Below are 22,742 nucleotides of genomic sequence, written 5' to 3'. Positions count from 1 at the left end.
TCTCGAGCTCTTTAAATTTTCCATCGTCCATAATTTGATAGCTATCGGTGGCCTATTTTTTAAGTTAAGTTAAGAAACAAATCAACTTCAATTTTCCCCAAGAATCCGTATAGAGAAGGAAGTTCAACTGGAAACTGGGGTATTCCGTACACGCGCATACACGTAACTTTACCCATTTGTTTCACCTCTTATTTACGCGCACCAACAATACAGCGCAAAATTACAGATCCCCCGGGAAACGAATGCATCTTCGTAACTTTCGCTTTCTTTCCCTTTATTCCCGCGAGAGAAGACGTGCGGAACGCGTCTATGTACTAAAAAAGACGAGAAACGTCAATTACTGGTACCGCCAAAGATATAACTCTCCTCTACCTTCCTCCCTTTTTCTCTACATCCATTTAGCGTTTAATTTAATGATTCTCACGTTACGTTCACGTGGAACACGTTCGTTGTGGTTGTGTCAAAATGATATCGTATGGGCGTCTCTGACGTGCGTCGCGAAAATTTTGGCTCGGGTATATATATCGGGGCACAGAAGACTGCAGAAGACGAAGATTCGCAAATGCGCAGAGTTCGCGTCTCGCGAATCATGTCGGAGGCGTGAATATTAGATGCGTTCGATACGGTATATAACGGGTCGTATCACGCTGCGATGTATGACATTACAGCGATATCACGTGAGGGCGCCTTCGTGAACAGATGCGATCTCGAGAACCTCCGACATGCACGACGTTCGATCCGCTCGCGAGCCTCTATTAAGGGGATTGTATGTATGTACGTACGAGAGCCGGGGTGACTGAGGCGAAACCTTTTTGTTCCTCTCCGGCACATTGTGCGAAAAGGTTTCCCAACCGTGCCTTGCTCGACGTTCACATGTAACACTGTAATGTAATCAGAAAGCGCACCAAAATGCATTTTTTTTTCATCGTAGCTTCTTTGATTATCGAAGCTGCAATTTGTGGTTGATATTGGTCGTAAGATTATTTTTATTTGTTTCCTTATTTCTCGATAACAGGATGGTAATAAAACGTTGGTAATAAAATTACGTCGTTAAAAATAATAATATCTCCTGCGTTATCAATGTAATTACACTGTTCTAATTAAATTAAAAGAAATCGTAATTAAATGAAATTATTACACTTGTTAAAAATTCTTGTAAATAACTATTACTACAAGTATTACAAATAACTGATGATTCAAGATTCAAGATATGGATTATTCAAAGTATTAATGATACGTTATTTCAGGGGAACGCTCTTCAATTATATATACTCTTATTTAACGTTCTCAAGGCTGCGTTTATGCAGGTGATCGCAAAAAAAAAAGTCGGAAGAATCCGACACGCGTTCTCTTATCCGAACAGCAGATCGTGAACAGCAGATCGTGACGTGACGATTTATTTTTAATCCGTTCGCATGTAAGACACGCGTGCAATACGCCACAGTTGCACAAGCAGATCGTCATGTGCATGCTAGAGTGACGTTTTTGCATCACTAACATTCCCGTGGAGTAGTGCCAGTTGAAATGAGACAAAGCGAAGAGTAATGACAACTCGAGAAACGATTGTTTTCATCTAGGAATAGACTGAAATGTGGAAAGAGAAATGGACTCGCTAACGCGGAAGACACAGTTTCGCGAAAGATAGTGAAAATAAAAATAATTATATCCAATTATGATTAATTATCTCTTGTAAGGGAGCCAAAATATTTTAATCAAAAACCGTACTAAATTACAACCGTTTGAAGTAACGTAATAAATGTTCTTATTTATCGCAATGATATACGACTCACAAGTTTTTAGTGTACGTATTGCATTTACTTAAGTTTGCTTACATGAGTCTTAAGTTCTAGCGATCGAGATTCGAGTTATCTATGCAAATACTTTGAAAGCGCTGACAGTCGATTTCTCATGTATTATAATTATATGATTCATCATATCGTTCGGTTTCATGATTTCCCTTTGTGTCCATGCATCAAATGAAGTATCGGGAACAAGCACAATTATGACACATAAAGACAATTTAAAAAAAAAATCGCAGAATTAACGTGCGTAATTTTGTTAGAAGACGGTGGTATTTCTATAAATATTTCCGACTCTTTGTTTCTTTTTTCAGCCGTCACGTTGGTTAAATGACATCGCGCGCGTCAGTAAGTCACGTGGTCAGTAGAAAGTTAAATTATGATTCAGTTTTACAATATTTTGATCACGTCGATTTTTTTATACTGAATACGTCAGAATAAATAAAATTATAAATTTTTCATTTAATATTATTCAACTTAAAATTAATATTTAACTGCTTCTTTTTTGAAGAAAACATGTTTATTCAAAATTAACTTGTCTGTTAGGACTGTTAGTATATATAATGTGGATGTAATAAATATTCAATTAAATATTTAATTAAATACTTTATAAAATTCATATTCTTTAAAAATGTATACTCGCCAAGTACTATCTAATAAATAGATATTCACATTATTAAATCGTAAAATTTTTTAAGACTCGAGGGAGATAAAGATGACAAAAATTTCATAATAATGTTTCGTTACAATCAAATGTCGGTGAAAAGTTTTGATCAACAATGTTATCTCGCCCTCAGAAAAATCCATTAAAATCAGCGTTTAATATATCGTCACGAAGAGCAAAACTAACAAGGAAATATCGCGCTAATTCGCCGTGTTTTCTTAAAGTTGTTTACCGAGTCTTCAGTGAAATGCAGATTGCAGCGATGTTTGGTATACGCTCTTAGTTTCTCGCAAAATTCCCCGCGTTGAAAGCGTTACAGCAAATACGAACGTTTTTGCCCGCGACTTTTGTCTCGAATCCACCGTTTTCTAAATTAAAGTAAATTCTCCTCACGCAGCTCTGGGAAATCTCGCGAGCCGCCGGCTCGCATCTTAATTTCGCGTATACGAGCTCGTCGTTAGTGCATCGTGCATGTCACGATGCCCCGTCCGTCGGTCGGTGAGCTGTAACGATTTTCTCACACGGTGAGAAGCGAGCGTTACGTCGCGTTAGGCTGACCAGAGGGTGGCATTTCCAATTACGAACAACGCTTTTAATTACTTAAGCTCTTACAAAAGACCTTTCGCTCGAATCGCCGTGCTCGCTCTATCGACCGAGAGCCTGGCGGAGTGAAATTTACGGCGAGATCACCGTAAACATATACACCCTCGCATCCAGAACGTGCGTAGAATTTATTGCTAGCGGAGCATGTGAAACTCGGAACGAATGCGAGTTCAACAATCGTTTTTGTTTAACAAGTGGACGAAATGCGCGATGATTCGAACACTGCTAGTGACATCTCGCAGAGTTAAATCCTACGCTTTATACAGCAAGTGTTTGCTGTAACAAATGTAATAGAAATAAATGTTTGCTAAATTTAAATTAATGTCAATGATGATTATATTATTAATATTATTATAATGCCACAGAGAGTATTTGACATACCTAATTTTAATTCGTGATAAAATTTTAACTGGACTTATATGTTATAATAAAATATCATTTGACACAACAAATTGTATTTCATTATTTTTTATACAAATTATGCAGAAGTTTACTCTTGCTCCTTTTTTCGTCACATTATTAAATCAAGTTGTAGGAAAAAAGAGATTATAAAATAATTGCAAATTATCATCAGAGAAGAATACTAATTCCCCGCTATCGGTAAATAATAACAGCAGACGGTAGCAACTGCCATAGTCTGTTACATTTTATAAGTTCCATTACATATCTTTTTTCGAGCTAAATTTATCCACTATAAAAAATTCATATTCCAGACAAATCAAAAGTGTAAATTATATTATACTATTTTTTCGAAATCATAAAGCTACCTTTTTTTCCATTAGGAAATATCGTAATCAAAATTAAAAAAAAAATTTAAATCAGCATGAATAGTAATTAAATCTCGCAAAAATGTAATTAAAAAAAGCTTTATAATACCTATATCAAGCCGTATAGATGTATACGCATATGTATTTGTGATTATGTTAAAATATAACGTTTACAAGTTACAAGTTTCCCTTTATATGTCACTCTTGTATCTTACATAGTATAATCCACAATTTATCTTTTAACTTAACGAACAATCCGTTTGAACTTTCGTTAGCATCTATCGAGGAGTCAGCTGTAATCACGATCGAGCGAAACCTCAGTCGCTGCAGCGAGGAGTTGTTATCAACCGAAAGCGGTTTATCCCACCGTGGATATCTACTTCTTCTCCTCTCGACAGGTATTATACCTTCGCGAGTACCTGCCGTACGTCGCCAGAGCGTGTTCGAAGATCAATATTATCCAGGATTGCCTCGATACCCGCGAGCCCTCGCTGAAACGTTATATTTAGATGGACCCTTCCCTCGTCATCGAGTGGCAATGTGCAGCTCGGTGAGGCTCGCTCAATTGCCGCTGTGGAAACCGATATTAACGTAGTTAGCGATGCTCCTTCACATGGAGCATCTTCAGAGCAGAAAGCGGCTTTATATACAATGCGAAATTGAATCCTGCCCGAGAACGATGCATCTCTCGCGACCTTATGCATCCATACCGCATATTCCGTCACACGGTGAAATCGATCTGATCCACGCATTTTATTTCAAGTGTTCAAAAATGAATCCTGTGAATTGAAAAATATCAGAATTTCCTTTTTCATTTCACAAAGAATGCATTTAAAACAAAATATAATTTGTTATTGTATAATATAACTTAGATATTAATTTTTTTGGACTAATCTGTTCCCTGCCGCATATTAACCTGTTGGCTGACGTGCGTAACACGTCGATTGCTATTTGTTTCAAATTTAAGGCTTGCGTGTATCTATAATACACGTTACATGTATTATATATTTTATATTTTTCCAATAGCTTCCACTGGGAATAAACGAACGCAGGCCTTGAATGACATGTTTAGCATGTCGTTTATTTTGCTGCGTGAAATATGCAATTTAGTCAGTAGGCGATAAATATTTCATATACAAACAAGTGCGTTTATTGCAAGCTCTTATCAGTTTTATATACATTGTACATACATATATGCACTAAACGCGATCTGTCTAAAATTTTTATAGAAATAATTTCAAGTAAATGTTTACTGCGAATTGGTTCGGATGATTTAGGTACGCGCGTCTGTGAATCAAATGCCAGCGCAAGAGATTAAATATTTGTTATTATTATTTGTAATAGTTATTATTATTTGTAATAGTTGTTATTATTATTTGTAATATTACCGCGAAAATACTTTCTATATGTAATACTATAAAATCTATTTGCCAACAGATACATTTCGATAGTTCAATTTCATTTGACGATAGGGATGTATAACGACCGTTTTTTCCCCAGTAAAATCTGATTCTTTTACATCAATTGATCGGTAATATAGACGGACAAGAGGTTGGATATTATATATATCACAAATGTGAAATTTTTATCTTTCACTATTCTGCAGTATTATTACACTCTCCGCCTACAGCGTTTCGTTTGTTTTTCACCGGCGTTTCCGCGCATCGCCGCAAATCCCCGCGCAAATTATAATCGTTGACGAGTCGACAGCACTTCAATATCGTTTGCGTTGCTACCGAATGATAAATTAATTCCACGACTCTAAGCGCGCAAACTGATGCTCCCAATTACGAGATAGAAGTGTGTAACCACGCGCTTATTAATTGCGACGTGCGTATGTGCAATATCGTTTGCGAATCGTCGAAAGCTATAACTCGTGCCCGATATTAAATATCGAAGGTACGTTTGCGTGATTTTGAATACGATATGAGGCGTGGAAACGCAAACGCGCGATATCGGCGTCCGGAAACGGCTCAATCGACTCCGACACACCGGGATTTACGGATATTTTTTTGTACTATCGTAGGCAATTCGTTCGTGTCCGCCACTTGTGTACGGTTCTAAGTGTTCTTAGCACAATTACACGCGTATCGCGATATATTGCAGGTTTCAGCTCTCACGGACGGCTATCATGTGCAAATTCTGGGAAAAGAGTAAACTGAATATCGGAAGCGTTTTCGATTTGGTATCCTGTTGTTTAACGTTACCATGGCTATCGAGTATCGCAATAACAAGAGTTATTTTCCGCCCGCTCGAGCCAGCCAGAAAAATGTGTCTGTAAAAGGGGTAGTGGGGGGGGGGGGGGGGAATTCATATTGAAGCTATCATCGAATCGTCCGACATACAATACTGTATATTAATTTATGCGATCGATAGAAACAATAAAATTACAATACACGCGAGATCTCTTGGATCTCTCTATCGTTTTCTTGCCCTGTTTATTTTTCTGTGCTTTTTTTTCGCATGTGCGAAATATTTTTGTCGTGAAAAAAATTTGTGTATCGGGTATTGTCGACTAAAAATAGTTTTCCGAAGATTTTTGTTTCCGCCTTGATGTACCATCCGACCATACATTCTGTCACTTCGCTTCGCTAAATCTTTCGGGTGCTTCTATTATTGCATACACATCTAAAAATAAATGTCAAAAAAAATGAACGCGCGTTAATTGAATTATGTATTAGTAATTTCTTGTGCGTTAAATAAATGAAAAAAAAGCTCTTCCATGTACAAGCATCATATAATTTCTTTTGCTTTTTTTATTCAAAAGTTTTTTTTCTATCTATCTATATTTCTCTCTACTCTTTGTGACGCATTGGTCACTTTTTGTTTTGTAATAATGGCTCAAGCACGTGTACTCTTAAAAAAATATAACAAGAGTTTGCAGCGCGAATAAAGCAAAAAGAGTGGTTCAATAATTAAATGGAAACCAAGAGCGTAAAACTTCTCTAGGGATCCTCGAGCACTCTGACATATGGCCAGTACTTTGGGTTGATTCTTTCTCTGCTCGACGAGAGTCCACTACGTCGATCACTCATTCTGTCAGTCTCGCGGCAGGTCGTTCGATATTTCTATTATAGGTCCGAGCACAAGAGAAGTCGCAAACGCCGCAATTGAGTGAAAAAAAAAGATAGTGATACAGAGGGAGAAATTGCGAGTCGGGAGACAAGTTTCACCCTCGTGGTAATAATTTTCGCACCTTATGTCAAAAGTGTTATTGGTGTTTACGGTTACTGCCTGGGTAACTGCATGTTATTCAGAAGATTATATTAAAATTTCGGAAATAATATACAGAAATTTCCAATTATTTTAAAAATAGTTATATCTTATTATATTTAACGAATTATATTCTTTAGGCTTAAAAACATTTTAGAAATTTATGAAATTTATAAATTTATTTATATTTTACTTCTAGTATAAAATATATGTAATACGAAATGCGTCTAGTATAGAATTTTACTAACTTTCTTATTATTTATTATAATAAAAGAAAAGAATAACATGTAAAATAAAAGAATTATACAATTAAGTCGTTCTTCAGAATACTTTTTCCTTCACGATAGTTAGATATTTACATTATTTTTCTGATAAAATTTTGTTCCTGTATTGCAGAAAAGTTAGTCTTTTAGATTCTATGCTATTACAGGCGCTTCTTTTACAAGTTTTTGCATCTTTGTTTCTTGTCTGTAAATTTTAGTTGACGATCCGAAAGAGGTGCAGAAATAAATTTTTTCTCGTCTTACTTTTTTAAATCTTAAAATTCTTTTGTGCTAATCGTTAATTGCTAAAAGCGTGCGCGCTTTGTTTGTATATAATATAATATAATATAATATAATATAATAATAAAAAATAAAATCACATAAAAAATAAGAGAGGTTTTAAAATGTTTTCAATTTTATTTAAACGAAATATGTTTTTAATTTTATTTAAATAATTTCTATACAGCCTTTTGAATATTTGTGATCAATAGAACTCATGTTTTGCACAGGAAATTATTTTTACTTTTATTCTCTCTCTCTCTCTCTCTCTCTCTCTCTTTCTTTCATGACAGTTTCGGTATTGTACATCGGGATTTTAGAAATACTAAAATATTATGCCGTTATGTTTGTCTCATGATAAAGGATTCGCTAAATTTGGCTGCCCGATATTTTACGTTCTCGAAAATCTCAAAAGTATTATTATTTCCCACCTTTTTATTTTGTTTTTGTACTTCTTGCAATATTTGATACGGTTGCAGTTGTAAAGGGATTGCTCGATCATTTTCATACATCTCCTCGAAATCGCCTCTCTAAAGTGCCTATATATAATCTTTATGTACGCAGAATTATTTATATAATTAATTCCGACGAGTATTTGTGTTTGCAAATATCCGCGTTCAATTATTTATCTGCCGCTGGTTGGCTACAAATTCATAAAAAATTTAGAAACACGTGGATAAATTTTTTATAAACCTTTACGGTACCACGAAAATTACGATCGCAGGACGCAGAACACGGGCTGTCAGGGGCAACTGGGTGACTGGTGGGAATGGGCGTAATTTTAATGACAAAGTTTTGCGATCGAGATGATCGACGCGGGTCCCAAAGTTAAATAATAAATCCGGTTCGTATTTGCGGCCGTGAAGATGTCGAAGTTAAGTCGGCCGCCGTATAAGAAGAGCGATTTTATGTAGTTTCTTCAGGGAACATCGTGGCGGAATGAGGGTCGAAGATCCTCTTACCGCGTAACAAGTGGCCTCAACGAAGTGCCTGCAATCATGCTCGCGGCGCTTGGGTGTAAGAAAGAGGGCACGGTCGGCGCTTTAGCGGCCTACAAAGAAGTTGCAGCGCAAAGAAGCTGCTTGCAACACACGGTGAAATAAAGTCAATTTTCGAGCGAAAAACTCGCCAGCCTGTACGATATTGTAATATTAAGAGTAAAATACTGCACATATAATAGTACGTAACTAATATATAAAATACACATATGATATATTAAATAATAATATATAAAATACACCACATATGATGTATTATTACACTGTAATCTTTGTGGTATCATTGAGGTTTATACAAAATTTACAATTTATTATGAATCTGACATTTGAATTGAGACGTAATAATTTTACTTTTGACTACTTTTTAAAGCCGATAAAGCATCAACGCAGTTTTGCTAATAACAAACAAATCGTCCAGAACAATCTGGGATTAATCTGGCGGCGCGCTACTCCGTGTGTATACTCTCCATGACGAAATACGACGACGAAATGTGAAAAACGTTGCGCTGCGCTTTGCCCGCGTCCCCGACGGGCAAAATTGCGTATTTAACCCAGCGAACTCTCGCATAGCGAAAGTGATATCGATCGTGGCTGCGCGGATACTCGTTGCTCGAAGCGAGCAATCGTCTAAAATCAGAACGCAGCGGTCGGCGGTAACGGAGTTGCATATAACATCGGCGGCGGCAGCAACAGGCGACTTCTGGCCGACGCAGGCAGAGTAGAGGTCTCGACTTCTTTCCTCTATTTTTCTCTCTCTCTCTTCCTCTCTCCCTCTTTCGCTCTTTTCTTTTCCCCTTTCTCCCTCTCTTTCTCGTTCTCTCTGTCTTTCATGTCTATTCCAATTTCCATTTTGCAGGCAGGGAGATAGGCAGACAAGTAGGCAGGCCAGGCAAGCAGGCAGGCAGATCTCCACGATATCGCCTCTCTTTCCGTGTGTATGTAATGTATTGATTGGAGGCTGGGGCTACAGGTGGCTTTTCGGCGCTTGCGCCGTGCAGGGGATATGAATAAGTTTCCTTATTAAAATACCCCATGAACTTACGAAGCGAACCAATCGTTACCTGAGAGACTGTAGCCGTCTCTTCTTCTTCTCTCTCTCTCTCTCTCTCTCTCTCTCTATCTCTGTCTGTTCTTCTTTTTTTGCGTTTTTCTTCGCCGTCAAATCCTTCGTCATCCCTCGAAGCCTGCCAACGGACTGGCAACGCGCTCCCCCGGAGAAACACCGCGTGACTTCTCGTATTTGCAGAGATGGCAAGACGAATAGACGTGAGCTACGCTGAGTGAAAAAGGAACCAAGGCAACCAAGTTCGAAGCTTCGCGCCCCTCGCGAACGATCGATCTCGCTTGCTCCCGTTGCGCTTTCCGCTCGTTTATCCCGCTCGCTGCCGGACGAACGCGAACTGCAGATGCAGGGCCGGCTGCAAGCGCGTTTACGGTACACGTCTCCTGGGGTTGTATCAATCGGGCATACTGTTTCGCCAAAACTTTGTCATATCACCGTTCTGTATCTTCGATATCAGTTTTTGGGACATATGGGGCAATTCCGTCGCGCATATGGCTCTTTTTCGAAAAAATATATGGCACTCAAAGTGTCCCCAGTCTTCAGAGATAAATGGAGCAGATGAAATTGGGGGGGGGGGGGAGGGGGAAGGCAGTCTTTTATTCTATAGTTTAACGCTATACGTGGCCGTGAATGAATTAAATCTACATTTATCTCGGGATATTATTGATGAATCACACTTACGCACTCGTAATCTGTTTATTACAGTAACACATTGCGTGTCGATTACAATAATGTTGAAAGCAATCGCGATAACTAATTCGAGAATATCAATATTAATCTTACTATGATAATACTTTCTGATTACTAATTTACATGCAGATCTTTTCTGCTTCTTTTTCGGTCTTGATGCAGTGCTTCAGGGTGCACGAATGTCTATAGTCGGATCTGAGAAGACTGTATTTCAATCGGTTGCGCTTTTGTCCTCTCACCTTGCCTGCCAGCTGGCTTTAGCTTCCTCTTTTTCGTTCTTCCGCCTTTCGGGAGCAGGTGGAACGTCGGCGGCGTCCTAATGGACGAGCGAGTCTCTCGCGCGGACATGAAAGATTCACGAGCGGACGCACCTCGTCGTCGCAACTTTTTAATTAGACGATTTTTCCAGGGTTATAGCCGCGTGTAAGGGACACGATGCATAATTGATGCGTCGCAGCTTAATGAGCGCCGGCAAACGTTGCAAAACACGTCGTGGATTTCCCATGACGAAACGAAACGTAATCCGGTCAGATTTAGCGAGAGTACAGTATTTCGAAAGAGAGAAATAGAAAGAGATGTGCATGCATTTATGAGCACAGATAAAAATATGGCGGATATTAAAATTGATTTTTCTTCGCTCCTGCGGTGAATCCATGTAAATATTTTTTGACAAACTTGAAGTCGGAATGATAAAACCTTCTTTTGCGTCGAACGCAACACTTTAGTTCTTTCATATTTATAACTTTAATCATGCCTGTAATTGTATAATTGATTAAGAGAATCTCGAATCTTGAATCAGGCTAAAAAAGAAAGGTGGCTTTACTTCTTCCATCATTCAACGTGGATGATCAATTTTACGGTACACGCAAGTCGCTTCTTTTCTTTTGCTCCGGTTGACCAGGAGTTCACCGTATAAATTCGTCTTTAACCTTGTCGCGTTTTTTCAACCTTTTTTCCCCCTTTTTTTCCGGCGTCTAGATGCGCTGCTAGTATACTACAGACTTATCTCATCCATTACGGAACGCGCAGCCTGTCGGCCTGTAACGTTTTAGTACCTTTTAGCACGATGCTAAAAGTTTGATTCATCGCGCGCAGTCTATACAAACGAAATCGCGCCAGAGAGCTACCATTCGTACCGCTGTATATTTGGCAAATGAGCAAATGTTTACGCCCGCGTCTTGGAAACAAAGATTAAATGCTCTAGAGTTACGTCGAAGTTAACTCGACCAAATACGCTACTCAGCAATTTAATTTCTTCACATTTATCCCGAAGATACTTAATTATGCATAAGTTATAAAACTAGACCACTTTGTCATATTTCACAAGACGCATTCTGTCCTTGAGAGAGAGAATTTCTGTTATTCTGTGAAGAGCAATTTGTATATTAGAGTTATAGAAAGTACGTCTGCAAGGATAATTTATGTTCATCATATTTTGAGTAAACAAAAAAATTGCAATTACAAGATACGTCCCTGCGGAGAGGATATTATTATTATGAATATCTCGAAGAAGATTGTAGAAATATCTGCATAGTTTGCAGGCATTAATTAATTAAAGTGTTAGAGATTTACCATGACAGTATCTCGTAAATGGAAACGCGGATATTCTCCAGGGAATATCATCGATAAACGACGACGATTCCCTCGGCAGGGTGTCATCAGGAACTTAATCAAGACAATGGTCCTTTCTCGACGTTGCGCTTTATAGAGATGAATATCTCAGGACGAGAATACGTGCTCTTAAAATATACGATAACTGTCTGCATTTTCATTTTCTGTCTAATTCCTTGTCGTACTACGAATGATCAAGATTGTTCAACCGCCAAAATTTCTTCGCAGAAATGTCTTACTCGTTTATATTTTTGTCTACAGAAGCAAAGAAAATTAAGCTTATATATTTGACAAATTTTTTAATTATCAAATTGCAGAGAATTCTACTTTTCTCGACGATTATAGCAACGAACAAATAGAATTGAAGCGTATGCGTTTCTGGCTGTAATCAATTGCAGCTATAAAAGGTTTCATTTTTCTTATATTATTGGTATTATGTTTCGATTATTAATATTGTAATATTTTATGTAATATTTTAAGGAAGTAGTAGTTGCGCGTTATTGCGAAGCAATTTATGAGCAATTAGAAGCGGAGGAATGTAATATAAGTAATCATCTATAACGCAAAGCTTCTTATTATTTTTCCGACATTGAAGATCGAGAGCATCATTTGTGGATATTGAAAAGTCAGTTTTGAGGCAGCTCTTTGGAGCGCGGGCATCTCTCTGAATAATGCCCGTCATTATTTTCTTTCCTTGTATACGATCTTTCGACGTTGTATTCTCTTACAGAGAAGCGGCTGAGAAAACGGTCGATTTTGTCTCCTGTAAATTATCGCGTTAGATTTACCGTAAACGAGCTCGTGTGTAGCAAAATGAATCTGTTACTAACTTCATGACGCTTTCTTGTTTTATCAGATACTGCCACTTTGTCGAGGGAACGCGTCGCATTTCGAAGACGCAACAACGCGATAGCCGAGCCTGCACAAATGCGAAATTTATCAGATTAATTAAATTTAACAGGAAAATGTTGAAAACGACGACACGTAACTAATGTAATTAAAAACTTTCCTGACGCACCACCGACGTACGTTATTGAATAACAGCTATTCGTAACAGCTATTCTACAAAATATTTCACCGATGGGTAACAAAGTTCATTAATACCGTAAGGATTGAAAAATGAAGCTTCTAACATTTCTTGGCATCTCAATTATATTAGAGGGTTGCCGTTCCCGGCGCCCGTAGCGCAATTAAGTTTTTGGCATGCCATGAACGGCGGGAATTAGCCGAAATTTTCAAAGAGGTATCTCAGAGGCTGCTGTTACAGGATCCGTTTTCTCGACGGAAGACAGTTACCTGATGAGCTCGCTTCATGTGACTACCACATATTGTCTCGATCAAGTGATTAAGAATTTCATCTCGCGATGAAGGTCACGCGACCCCTTCGAATTCGAAACACCCTCGACATATTGGACCGAAACTCGATTTCAAAGGTTTTCTTCAGTCAATCGAAACTTTGACATCTATATCATTGCTAATTTTCGAATAAGCGTCTCGGAAGATATAAAACGCTTCGGAACTTTCGATTCTCATTTTAGATGGCTTCTTTGACCAACATGGACCTAATTTTTTTTTCGATAACAAGAATATAAGAAGTAAAACTTTGTGATCAAAGATCGGATAGACTTTTTATGTCTTCGATGTATTCGTCCAATTACTAAGATACATAATCTTAATAAAGAAATTATAATAAATCTCGCCTTTATGGCTTCGTGTAATAGGCTAATAGGCTCCTAGTTCGTCAAAGAATATGTAATGTCATTAAAATTGAAGCTTCCTCTTAAATATATATAATTTATAAAAATATATATAATTTTCACTAATGTAATATAATTTATATTATATTATCATACGCTCATATTATTTTTGTAAATGAGAAGAGGATATAACCGTATATTCTACATATATCTTTTTTTATTCACAAAAATATTATATGAATAATATGATAATATAAATTACATTTTCTACGTGATTATGTTAAGGAAACTACCATCAGACTGCAATAATTCCGTGTCCTTTTGAACTGTGCGCGTCGAAATAAATGAAAAAAAAAAAGCAAATGTAAATACGGGTACTAGGTCATACAATTAATTGTCGACGTAACACTTGGTATATTTCAGATGAAATATCGTGCGCAATATAGACATAGACAGCGGATGCAATATCGTTCGGCAAATGCGATATCGTTGTACAATTAATGATCAAATATTTGCTTACTTTGCGCGATATTAACCCCGTATCCCGGCGGAATTCTCTTTTTGATATGCGGGAAGTTAAAGTGAATTCCTTTTTCGCTTATTATGGCTAAATACGAGAGAAAGAGATTAATGAAATATGACGCACAGCCCACACGAGACGATCGGGCGTGAAATATTTTCTATAGCGTTATCATTATATTAAAATAGGGTAGACCTCTTCGAGGGTTCGTTGCAGCGACATAATTTCTAACTCTATGTGAACAATGCACATAAATCCGTATGGCAAAATACGATCAAAACATGTCTATGCATCACAACATGTTTATGTTTCAATCACTGAAAATCATGATAAGCGCACACAGAGCCGTACAATTCTTTCCAATCAACGAGATGCACTGCTAGAATTTCATCGTATGCGGATGCACGTAATAGTTTTTTTTTCCACTAGTTTGTGCTATCATAAAGAATTTACTTTATGTTTAAGATATATTTTCAAACAAAACAAATTTCTAAACCTTCAAGAGTTATAAGGAAATGGAAATATCCATAAATATAATTAGAAGATGTATCCATAATTTTAAGATGTAATCCTAATTAATACTCGCATTGCAATTCAATTAAAAATCTCCTTGAAATGGACCCTTTCGTTCGAAATTTTCCCTAAATGAAAATAAATTGACTGCTTTTACCCGCGGTTGAAAGAAACAGTTTTTTGTCTATACGCAAAACATTTAATTGTACATATCACGTAATGCCGTTGCAAGAGGCGATCTCTTCACTTCGTTTTCCCAGCCGCCACGTCCACCTATCAGTCCTGAGAAGAGCCTCATCCCTTCGTCGGCCTCCGACCACCCTCCCTCCATTCGCTCCCGTCGTGCAGCCCACGTTCAACCCCCGCGTCCGCTCTCCAGCCGTGTATACACGTAAACGCAGAGGGGATGGAAAAGCACGTCTGCGCGATGAGGAGACCGGGATAGGAGTGAGGGATCTCTTTCGCGGGGGATCCGACGTGCTTTTCCACCCTCGGCGACGACAGTCCTGCCGCACCGCCAAAACGTATCACACAATCGTGAGTAAATTTGCACACTCGCTGATCTCTCGCTCATTCTTTCGCTATCTCTCTTTCTCCGTTCCTCTTTTATCTCTCGCCGTCTCTTACGGTGGCTTTCCGGCGGCTTATATATCTCTTTATCCTCTCTCGTTTCACCTCACCGTTACCCTTTTTCTCGTTTTCTTCGTCTCTCTTCCCCTCTACCTCGCGTCTTTTACTCTTATATTCATCGTCGCGAGATTATATCTCCCGTATACCCCAGTGTCCGCGAAGGGGATCTCGTGGTACGCGCCGGCCAAGTTTTTCGCCGTTCCGTTTGGTACGCGCCGGACCGGAAAACATCCGGATGAAATGCGCTTCGTGGTCGTTTACGGTTGTCGGAATAACGGAGACGATTGTAGAAAGCGACCTTAGAGCGAGGGTAATGTGCGCGTTATAAAGCTTTTCATTTCCTTGGTCCAGATTTACCGCTGTAAATCTAACCGGAATAATCTGCGAGTTTACACTGAGTCGCGTGATATTGTGTGAAACAGTTTCACGTTATTTGCCATTGTAGAGCAGAAATGACTTTAAAGGAGAGATAACTTTAGAGAATGAGATTAGAGTAGCGAATAACGTGCGAGTCGTAAAGCTTCATTTTCTTCATTCAGGACTTGCTGCTGCTGCAGGTTTTTATCGGCGGCGAATAGTTTTCTTGATCGCTGAAGCGGTCTTACAATTGAGTGCTGTGTAAAAAGTAAAAACACCCTCGTATCATTTATATAGCATCGTATATAAGAGATGATTCTTAAGTTTCGCGTAAGTTACATTTACTCACCTTTTCTACTTAATATCATTATTATATCTCTATAAAGAATGTGTTTCAAATCAATAAAATCAATTATGAAGAATAAAGAATAAAGAAAAAACTAAATATATTTATCTCGCACCTTTTTTCTTTTACCTTGTTCGTTATAATACGTTAAATCAACTTATTCTTTTTATAAGGCTTATTAATCTTCTTACACTTCTTTCTTAAATTTCGCGAAATTAAAAATGCAATTGTTTGCTAAATTAGAAGATGCTACGCGAAATTTTGCATAATTTATTGCTTAAAAAAACAGAAACAATTTTGAAGATTTAAAGAAAGTAAATCTTCTTTCGAGTAAATCTCATTCGAAAAATATCAGTCGGGAAGTATCTTTCTAAATCACGACGATGGATGTACGTGGAGTTTGTAGATCTTAAGATGTTATTGATCGTGCCGTTATCCGGTAAGCTAAACTCACAGGCAAAGTTAGTAATAAAGTCTTCGTGGAAATATTTTCAAACTCGGATAACGTTCGTAAACTAGCTTTATATTAGAAACACAGTTATCTACATTCGACAGGTTTGCCACACGGCTCGTCTGTTCGTCGTTCCTCCAAAAATGATTTAAAAACGCAATAGAAATATTCAATTTATATTCTTGCAACACTTTACATATTTTAATTTCTAAAAATGTGCTAAAAGAAGAGAAGAAAAATATTGTATCACGAAAAATATACGCCATCAAGTCCAAAAAATATAAGTAAAGATTAAAAATTTTTTTAGCTTTCTAATTAGCTTAGTTTTGAAATTTTTATTAGATAGATAAAGATAAATAGAATATGTGAATATAAATTACGCTGATCTCAAGTATTGGAAAACTTACACAAGGAATTGCAATTTAGATAAAAAAAATAATAAAATGTATTTCAAAAAATGCATTTATCAAATTTAGCGTGAAAAAATTGAATAAAACGAGACTGAAATAATTTTCACTTCGGTATGCACATATTACGTTCCACAGGATTGTGTCACGCGAATGATTTGGTCAACTATGGTGGTCATCCAGGATTATCGTGGATATATTGTTGCGCTGTAGTGATAGTATCGCGTCGTTTATCGATAGTGAAGAAATAAGGATTTCCGATTCGGCAGGTGCGGTTACAATTGTCGGAAGTTCCGGACTATCAAGGAAACGAAGTTAAGACGAGCGTGCGATTATGTTACGCGACGATATATTGGATATCCCTTTCTTTTTCGCTGCAGAAGAAACAGCGGTTTGACCCGCCTACCACGAGTCCTACTTCCGTTAGAAAATTCATAAGATCTATCTATGTACATACACAATCTGTTAAAATTCATAAGAACATCTTCATGCATTATGTGCAAAATATTATACAGAGTGTCCCAAAACCGTCGGATGTCTGACGCATCAACTCCTTGGTTTTGCAAAAAAAGGGGATTCGATTCTTTTGAAGCAAGAATATCGAGAAAGTTATCGCTCACCACAATAGTTACCGTTTACTTTTCGAAATCTGAAATTAAAATTCTGTTAAAATAAAACATACCTAAAATGATCACTAAAAATATATAGTTTTTAATATAATTTTTATTTTAAAACTTAATCAAAGAGTTATATATTTTCAAGCTCAAAATTAAGAATTCGATATTTTCAATAATTAATAATTAATTCAAAACCTATTAAAAAACATCTGGTTTTTGGGACACCCTATAGATATAAAAATCGAAAGCTTGAACCCCCTTCATGATACGTTGTTTCCCTGAGTATGTATATCTAGATGTGAATCACACGGTAAATATCTAAGCACCAAATCTTACTTATGTATGCGGTCGTTATAGTTATCCTAAAAAAAAAGAAATATATCCTGTTTAAATATATCAAATATATATAATCTGCACATAGCCCACACGTAAAACATCTATATTATTACACATATGTAAAATATCTAAAATTTCGCAGATATATAATAATACATCTGTAACTGTAATTATGTAATTATGTAATTAACTCTCAACTATTATAGTTGGAGCAAAGTAATTACGTTTTGCGAATCAAACTGACCGTAACAAAGAAATGGCGTTGTATTTTGTGTTAATTGCTTTTAATAATTCGCCTTCATGGCGAGTAGATAAAAGTAGGTTCCACATGTGAAACGGGAGGGGAAGAAATTGGAAAAAAAACAGTAAGCAAAAAAGCTTTTAATACCGATATAAAATATCTACGTTGGGATCGGTTTCGGCATTATCATAATAATTGGAGGTTAAAACATACACGATTGACCATAGGGCGATTGCTAATTCTGAATCCACCTTCTGTAACGAACAATTGATTACACGCGTATATCAGCCCGGATAGAATATCACGGAATATTGCGGCAGGTAGCTATAATATGCGTCTGTACACAAAATACACGATATGGATTACCGATAATAATTGTTCGGCGAAAATTCATTGACGCAGGGGAGCTTTATGCGAGGGTTAAGCTAATAATACGACGTACTAACGCACTCTCACTAGGATTTTACAAAAGATCATTCAAGTGTCCTTGTCCATTATTTCGATGAACTTTAGCGCCTCATTGCAAAATCATGAACTGCTGCGTTTCAAACTGCTATTTGGAGATTTAATAATTAATCGCTTGATCAATATTTGTTTTAATTTCATATTAAAATTGCGTATTATTGCCTTTAATGTTAATGATTAATTTTTAACTACTATATCGTAACGATTGATCAATTTGCCGTATAAGTGCCTCAATAAATATACATGATATAATTTATCTTAACAGAAGTTGAGGAATCAACGATCATCCATTTTATTTTTCTTTATTTTTTTTAAATTTACTGCAACAATGGATAAAAAATATTTCGCGCAAAAATATTAGAAAATAAAAAAAAAACAAGTAAATTTTATTCTATATTTCGTTTATCACATAAATATTTCTCTTGCTTCATCGCAACAGTTGAAAATTAATAGAAATATTTTTATATCAAAAAGTTTTAATGATGTTATCTTTGAAAATAACACGATGTGACTTTAAAATTAGGCGTTTCGTTACTGACAATTAGCGGAATTAGAACCAACATAATCGTGATTCGACGACGAAATCGAACCGTAAATTTTTACGTATCGTTGTATCGCAGAGAGAGAGAGAGAGAGAGAGAGAGAGAGAGAGAGAGAGAGAGAGTGTGTGTGTGTGTGTGTGTCGGGTAAAACCGTAAACAAGATCAAAATGTTGCGCCGGATGGACTTTATATCCTCAAAATGGATGAAACAGTGACTCTGTCCATTCGCTCGCGATCCGTTCGGCTTATCGCTATTTTGATCCGCGTCTATCTGCCTCCAATGCAAGTCGTGCATTTCCGCCGATGGCGCAATCACTATAACTCGTACACGGGCTATTTTTAAAGGTCGGTCATTTATATTGTTCGAGACAATACGGATAATAAAAGACGCTGCTGTTGTTATTGCTACTGACGACGATGACCACGACGAGGACGACGACAATAATGACGACGTACGCGGCAATATGGTGTATATAGCGGATCAGTATCGCAATAACCTGCCAATATTGACTCGATATTTTCGTGATGCATCGCTGGCTCTCCATATCAATACGCAAAATCGCGGACAAATATTGGCTGGAAAATTTTATGTCGTCACAGTCGGTTGGATGACTTTATTGATAGATGAGCAGTTGGGTAAATAAGGATAACGTAATGTCTCTCGGAAGCATCTCCTCTTCGAATTCCTCCCCTCCAAACAAGCGATCATGGAGCACCGAGAACGATGTAGCTTATTTTGACGATATAAAACGGTCATCTATTGAAAATATTTTTACGATAGAATTTCTTCATGGAATCTTACATATCGCTTTCAAGATAAATAATTCATATTAAGAGCCGAAACGAAAACTTGGAACATAAAATTGGAGAACTCTGTAAAAGATATGTTTCTGCGCTCAAAATTTATCATCTTCCCAGCGCGTTGTTTGAGGTTTCGAGGAGCTACTTGATCGCTCTTGTCAGTCATTCTCCATTGCGGAAAAGAGTAGATGAGGTTTGTTCTCTGAACAGCGAAAAGGAGGGAAAAGTGCAATTTATGACGCCCCTTTATCGCTCTTCTCCACTACCCTTCATCATTTCTCGTTGGAGTGCTCACGCGAGTGCTTATAGATAGTATCGAAGTGTAGATGGCATCGAAGTGTGCCGAATCAGCGGCGATAAAAGCGTGCCACGTGTCACTGATTCAACGTCGTTTCGGCGGATAAGCAGAAATCTGCGATAGGAGCAGCAGATGGAGGGAGAAAATATCCCAGTCGCGAAGTACAGGGCGGGTGGAATATCGATCAACTTATTCCTTGTTGGAATCATCCTATTCCGATGCATCCTTTTGCAACGCCGATCCTCGCGGACTCCCTCGGGCATCGGACGGGCCGTCGTTGAATATAAATTTAAGGATTAGTCCGGCGAAACGACAAAAAAGACAATGTTTTGGAGTTGGAACGAGTTAAGCCGGGGACACACAGACATTTCTGAATATGGAAATATCGATCAGGCAACTGCGAAGAGTAATCCCTCTGTAAATGGGAGACGCCGGGAAATCTGTCTGAGGGAGGTCACGTTACATTTGCGCAGAGATTTTTCATGGACGAGGTAAACGAGGTAAACGAGATGCTATTCTTACTGTGCCGGGAAATGATGTATGATTCTTGCGTGTAGTGTCGATCGCATTATAGATTCTGTCACGTTTGCTCATAAATTATTGCCCTTGCGCATATACTTTTTTTCAGAAGAGAATTAATATCTGTTCGTTAATCAACATCTATATATTCGCACGATGTTTTAGTTGCAGTATTTATTTTGCAGCGAAATATACGTATATATATTTTTTTAATAAAATAAAATCGGTTTGATTCATTGTAGAGAGAGGAAATATTGGTAGAAGCAACATACAATAATTTAAATAATGTAATACGAAAATTGGAAAAATTATTTTCGAATAATTTATTTCGAGTCATTGTGTGCAAATTGTAGTGCCCGAGGTGTATTTCCTGCGGCGGAAAAGTTCGTTTCCCAAAAATTCTCATGCATGCATACTAAAGGATATTGTGCATCGACATGTTTCGTTTTTCATGGAGAATATTGACCGTTAACGCCAAACATGATTCAATTTTTTTTTCTTTGTGTGAAGAATGCGCAATTCAACCGCAAAATGTCCTGAGTTTACGAGGAAAGAACATTAAATGCAAAAACATACCTTTGTGACAAACGGGAATATTGAAGAGTTTTAAAAATCTGCAATACAGACGTAAAATTATAAAATATTAAGACAGCTAAAATTTTAATTTTGTTATAAGATGATTATAGATGTTTTTTAATTATAGCAATCTTTTAACACAAATTTAAAAAAAAATTGAAAATATATATTTTACGTAAAATGAAATTTTTAGAGAATTTATGAACAAGTTCCTCCAAGTTTTTAATGTTGCGCTTCCGAGATGTGATATCAGAGATATCCTGATCGATAAAGACGAGTCTATTATTTCGAGCTAATCTGTGACATATCGTGAAGTTTATCGTGAAGTTTATCGAGAAAGGACAGTTGCGTGTTTTCGCCTGTTATAGGGGCTATTTTTCCCTGACGTATAAACCCCTTGTGATATCCAACGGCACTTTATACCTGGCGAGACGAACTCGATTTACTGAGAGCGAAGTTGCGTTATACGCAGGTGTCGCATCCGCCGGTGGTCCGGCCGAAGTATTGTTCTCTGTGAAAAGCAAAAGCGAATTGCGCCCCGGTTTCACTTCGGTATCGACCGTTTAGGCTCGTCACTATATCCCGCTATTGCAGATTCCGGTTATGCATGGTGTTTGCGATTGCGATGCGACAGCGTCGGTACTCGCAAGCGTGAGCCCGCGTCTATACCTACGTCGCGCAGATCGGCGATAGGATGCATAAAGGATGGCAGCCATGGCAGGCACAATGAAACATGCGTTTCTACGCGGGATTACATTGTACGCGACTTGTGTGACAGGAATCAAGCATTATTGTAAACGTAATGCATTAACAATAAACTCAAAGCGCGATTCGTTGATTAAAATGAATCACATCGTTGCATAAATCGACCGAAGCTTTGTACCGCTAACCACGACAATCCTAGATTATCTTTTTTTTAAATGCTGATTTTGTGATTTAACGACATTATTGCGAATTTTGTGCGCTCTCTTGCGAATTACAGTTTATTAAATTTTTCTCTAATATTTGACGTTCGGCTTCATCGCGTTACCGTAGCGCCTCAAAAGTAATCTTTCGGAAAGTAACGAGTTACAGGCATTTATGTAACGCGAGAGCACGAAGTGCGAGTCGTCGCGTTTTCTTTGATCGACGATGCGAGATCAAAGCTCCGTTCCCCCGAAGCGTGGCCCTCGTTATCACGGCGACGTAAACACACACCTCGGCATTCTCTCGAGGTCGTTCTAGCTGTGCATTATGCTGAGTAGCAGCATGCAACCATGATAATGTACATCTATACGACGTTTCCAAGAGAGAAATAGAGAATGTCGAAGTAAATACAAGGACTTATAATTAGATTTTGCGGAGCTACAATGAGCCACAAAAAAGTACGGTAAAAAAAAAATACAATAAGATAATCGGACCTAATTAAATTCGTAATTAAAATAATTATCCTCTCTTTTTACCTTCGACAAAGTTTTTTCATGTTATTTTTGAAAA

General features: G+C 37.5%; 1 protein-coding gene across 2 annotated transcripts in view; it reads left to right on the top strand.

Moving 5' to 3' along the window:
* The first annotated feature begins 15,158 nt into the window (after positions 1–15,158).
* Positions 15,159–22,742, top strand: part of LOC112463680 — a 123,739-nt gene continuing 116,155 nt past the window's right edge. The window contains exon 1 of one of the 2 annotated variants that reach the window (XM_025030189.1): positions 15,159–15,217. The gene's annotated coding sequence lies outside the window, so the exon portion shown is untranslated. The remainder of the gene's footprint in view (positions 15,218–22,742) is intronic. The other variant, XM_025030188.1, reaches the window with a different exon arrangement.

Source organism: Temnothorax curvispinosus, unplaced genomic scaffold (genome assembly GCF_003070985.1).
Source record: "Temnothorax curvispinosus isolate PA1 unplaced genomic scaffold, ASM307098v1 QBEX01013556.1, whole genome shotgun sequence".
NCBI classification, from domain to species: domain Eukaryota; kingdom Metazoa; phylum Arthropoda; class Insecta; order Hymenoptera; family Formicidae; genus Temnothorax; species Temnothorax curvispinosus.
The sequence above is the reverse complement of the archived record's forward strand: the minus strand, read 5'-3'. Positions and strand labels throughout refer to the sequence as shown.